Source organism: Penaeus monodon, chromosome 40 (genome assembly GCF_015228065.2).
Source record: "Penaeus monodon isolate SGIC_2016 chromosome 40, NSTDA_Pmon_1, whole genome shotgun sequence".
Lineage (NCBI taxonomy): Eukaryota > Metazoa > Arthropoda > Malacostraca > Decapoda > Penaeidae > Penaeus > Penaeus monodon.
In genome coordinates, this window is record NC_051425.1 from 11,924,455 (window position 1) to 11,929,454 (window position 5,000).

A 5,000-nucleotide genomic window follows, 5' to 3' on the forward strand; every position below is an offset into this window, starting at 1 on the left:
GAAGAGGGAGTTGAGAAGAGAGGGCATGGAAAAAGGGGAGTGCGGAGAGAAGGAAGAGGGTAAATATAGGCAACTGAAGCTGAAAAAAAACGCAAAAAAGGGCATGGAAATGAATGAAGAGGAAAGAAAAGATACAAGACAAAGGAGGGAATGAAGACAAAGAAATAAAAACACAGAAAAAGAAATAATTAACCCTGACCGAGTTTAGACCAATGGCAGAACCGCAAACCTCACTTCTGTATTTCACATTTTCCAAAAATAACTCGGCCGTTGCTCATTACCTAATCAGGCAATTCCTCAACGCAGAGAGGCTGCGCGATACAGAGGTACGAATACACGGTAGGCAACTAGGAGTAGATCTGTTTTTCATAACGTTTATTTCTTCTTCTATTTCCTTTTTTTTTTTTTTTTCTTCAATTTCTTCGTTCCATTTCTTTATCTATCTATAAAACACACATACATATGTGAGTGTGTGTGTGTGTGTGTGTGTGTGTGTGTGTGTGTGTGTGTGTGTGTGTGTGTGTGTGTGTGTGTGTGTGTGTGTGTGTGTGTGTGTGTGTGTGTGTGTGTGTGTGTGTGTGTGTGTGTGAAAGACGGAGAGAGTGAGAGTGAGAGAGAGGAGAGAGAGAGAGGAGAGAGAGGAGAGAGAGAGAGAGAGAGAGAGAGAGAGAGAGAGAGAGAGAGAGAGAGAGAGAGAGAGAGAGAGAGAGAGAGAGAGAGATGCACCCAGCTGACGACGACGATGAGGTTGCGTCACCTTGCAGCTCGAACGGATGCCTGCCTCCCACCTGCACCTGCCCACGGCCACCCACAACTACCCCGGGCACCTGCTTACGGTCACCCAACCCGCCGAACACCTGGCTAAAACTGGCCCACTCTTTTTACTGTGAAAAAAAATTCTCCCGTATCTAACTGTCCCGCCCATACACGTGGGCGTGGACGCAACCTCGCTTGGCCTTCTGCCTCACGCTCGCCTTGGGAGGAGACGGCCAACGTGAGGGAAGGCGCAGCACCCAGGAAGAGTAATAATGAATAGAAAGAAGAAGAATAATAATTGCAGAAGTAGTAAGAATATCAATAGCGACGACAACATCAACAACAATAATAACAAAACAACAATAGTAATAGTAATGATAAAGATAATAGTAATAGTAATAATAGTGGCGCTAATACTAATACTAATAATAATGGTGATAGTAGTAGTCGTAGTAGTCGTAGTCGTAGTCGTAGTCGTAGTCGTAGTAGTAGTAGTAGTAGTAGTAGTAGTAGTAGTAGTAGTAGTAGTAGTAGTAGTAGTAGTCGTAGTAGTAGTAGTAGTAGTAATAATAATAATAATAATAATAATAATAATTATTATTATTATTATTATTATTATTATTATTATTATGATAACAACTGTCACGAAAACAACAACAACGATGATGATGATAATAGGATAACAGTAACAATAACAACAACATTATTATCATTAGTTTTAACAATCCCACGCCCGCAATCCTGCGAAGAATACTGGCCCCGGGTAACACTATACCGCGTGGGCGCTGTTCCCGACTCAAGGCAGACCGCACGGCCACTCATGCAGGTGCCGAGAAACGCGCTCACACACACGCACACGCACACACACACGCACAGCTACACACACACACACACACGCGCGCGCGCACAGCTACACACACACACACACGCACACACACAACCACCGCCTGAAGGGCTAAATGTGACCCTTACGTCACCCCCAAAAAATGTTATCTCCGCGATAACAGCTCCGTATCAGCTGCGTCGAGGCAGATAAGCCGAGAGTGGAGACTGGGGAGAGATAAGGTTAACCCTAAAATCCCGATTAAAATATATAATGTCAACCCACCGTGAACGCAGCCAACTGTTATCTAATACCTTCGATAATTCATAACTAATAATTAATACTAACCATTAATAATTATTAATAATCAATAATAATAATAATAATAATAATAATAATAATAATAATAATAATAAAAATGACAACAATAACAATAATGATAATAATGCAGCTGCTGCTGATGATGATGATATTGGATGATAATAATAATGATATTAATATTGATAATGCTAATAATAATAATGATTATAATAATAATAATAACAGCAATAATAATAATAATAATAATAATAATAATAATAATAATACTCTGCAGCCTATCGGAGCCCTACATCAACCGCATCTCATAAAGAAGAAGAAGAAGAAGAAGAAGAAGAAGAAGAAGAAGAAGAAATAATCCACAGACACGAGCCCCGAACTTCGCGCTGACACAATCAATCAGTCCAGCCCGGGAGTAAACATAATTACCCAACGCGACTGATAACACCGATAACGGGGAGAAGGGGGGGGGGGGAGGGGAGACCTCTGATATCAGATACAGAGGGGGGGAGGGGGAGGGAGGACGAGGAACACACTCATCGGACCACGAGCATATGGCCTGACCGCCGCTGACGAACGAGAGACGAGCGCGGCCTTTAAGTGAAACCCGAACGAATTGCGTCACGCGGTCGGAGGCTTCGGTCACGTCACGTCACGTCACGCGGCGGCCGATCCGACGCTCCCAAGGTCAGCCTCCCCCTCCCTCCCCCCTTCTCTCTCCCCTCCTTGTTCTTCCTTTTCTTCGTGATCTTCTCCACATTCTTCTTGTTCAGAGGCGATAAAGAGAAAGAGAGAAAAAAGGAAAAAAAAAACAATAAAAAAAGAATAAAAATAAATAAATGAATAAAAACAAAGTGAAAAAGAGATTAAAAAAACAGAATAAAACATAAAAAAATAAGAACAGAGATGAACGAGCGATAAAAGAAGAAGGAAGGGGAAAAGAAAACACGGAGCGAGAGGAAATACACCGACAGGGGCAGAGAACTTTTCGTCCGAGACAAACGATGAAGAAATAAACAATACGACATAAGCCCCCCCCCCCCTCACACCAAGAGGTCAAATGCAATGGGATTTTGGGGGAAACAGGAAAATATGGACGGGGATGAGGGAGGGGGAGGGGGAGGGGAGGGGAGGGGGGAGGGGGAGAGGGGAGGGGGAAGGTGAAGTGATGGTGTAAGAGGATGAGGAGGGAAGTGGGGGGGGGAGGTGGAGATGATACTGGAGGAGGAGGGAGAGGAGGGGGAGGAGAGGAGAGGGGAGGAGGAGGGAGGAGGAGGGCGAGGTGATGGTGGAGGAGGAGGAGGAGAAGGGAAGTGGGGGCAGGTGGAGATGATGTTGAAGGAAAAAGTAGTAAAATTAGGAGAATGGAGGAGGGGGGGGCGCAGACGAAGAAGAAAAAGAAGAGAATAGGAAAATACCAATAAAAATGGAAAGGAGGGAAAAATCAATAACTAGAAAAAAATAATAATGAACACAAACCAAGAATAACGATGCACACAAAAGAGAGAGAATGGCAGAAAATAAAGAAAACAGAGGGAAAGAAGGAAAATAAAATGGGGAAAAAAGAGACAGACCGAGAGCCTTCTGACACGACGTCCCCTGCCATATGTTTCATGGGCGTCCCTTGCCTTCCCCCTCCTTCTCCTCGCTTCCCCACTCCTCCTCCCCCACCCCCCTCGATTCCCCTTCCCCTTCCCCTTCCCGCTCTTCTCCTCGATTCCCCTTCCCCATCCCCTTCCTTCCCCTCGATTCTCCATTCCTCCCCTCCCCTCGCTTCCCCTTCCCCTTGATTCCCTATTCGTCCCCCCTCCCCTCGGCTCCCCTCGGGGTAAAGACGCCGCTGCCCTCCCGTCCAGCTCCCTTGCGTCACGTTATAAGCAGACGCAAGGAAGCAAGCGTTCGATGAAAGACGTCATTCCATGCCACGTCCGTTTTACGTCGGAGGGGGGGGGAGGGGGGAGAGAGAGATGGAGGAGAAGGGAGGAGAGAGTGGGAGGAGAGGGGAGGATGGAGAGGGAGAGAAGCAAGGAGGGAGATGGAGTGGCGCAGAAGGGAGGAGCGAGAGGGAGCGAGAAGGGATGAGGGAGAAGGGGAAGGGAGAAGGGAGGAAGGAGGAAAGGGAAAGGGAGAGGGGAAGAAAGAAGTGGGCAGAGGTCAACTCACCCTCTCCTGCTCCAGTTTCGACCTCTATCTAAATATGTCATTTATTTCCTTTACAAAACCAGAACTACTGCATGAAAACAAACACACTATTAGAAGAAATTTCCTGAACAAAAGACCCATCATTAATAGCACCTCTAAGTCTCAACATATACCTAAAAATACCACAAAAAAAAAAAAAATAAATGTGATAAATATAAATATAAACATTTCAAAATGATAGTTCACAGTAAACAAAAATACGATCTTAACAACAACATCAAAAAAAGCCATAGGTTTAATACACCTAAGATGTAATGTAATAAAAAACCTAAATAATTAAAAGATAATCAATAACAAGATTAATATAGTTTCGTGAAAATGAAAAATATTCGTTAAAAGAGCAGTTCAGAGAGCAAAACGATGAGGGGAAAAATAAATATTTTTCTTACAAATAGGGAAACGTCACTGAAGAAAAAAAATGATAAGAAAATAGGGGGGGATAAAATGAGAAAGAGAGGACAGGAGACAGACAGACAGAGTAAAAGACAGAGAGGAGAGAGAGAGAGAAAGAGAGAGAAAGAGAGAGAGAGAGAGAGAGAGAGAGAGAGAGAGAGAGGGGGGGGAGGAGGGAGAGAGAGAGAGGGGGGGAAAAGGAGAATGAGAAAAGGAGAAAGAGAACGAAAGAGAGGGAGAGAGAGAGAGAGAGAGAGAATTCCCAACAGTTCCTGAGACTCGATTCCAGTCAATAAATACCAAACAGAACCAAACACTCTAACGCCTCCTCCTCCTCCTCCTGCCTCTTCCTCCATTCTGCGAAGGGTCATTCACGATCTACCGGGCGACAGCGAAGGGAGGAAGAAGGAAGAGGGAGAGAGAAAGAAGGAGGAGAAGGAAGAAGGAAGAAGGGAAGGTTGATTGAGCTAACAGATGGATTCCCACACTCACCTTCTTCGATCGGGCA

The 5,000-nt window shown here is 44.7% G+C and overlaps 1 protein-coding gene across 1 annotated transcript in view; it reads right to left on the bottom strand.

Annotated features, from left to right (window-relative positions):
- Window positions 1-5,000, bottom strand: part of LOC119597765 (transmembrane protein 184B-like) — a gene marked incomplete in the record, with an annotated part of 106,429 nt that overhangs the window by 101,261 nt on the left and 168 nt on the right. Inside the window, 1 exon segment of the mRNA XM_037947391.1 lies at window positions 4,985-5,000. This exon segment is cut by the window's right edge and continues 168 nt beyond it.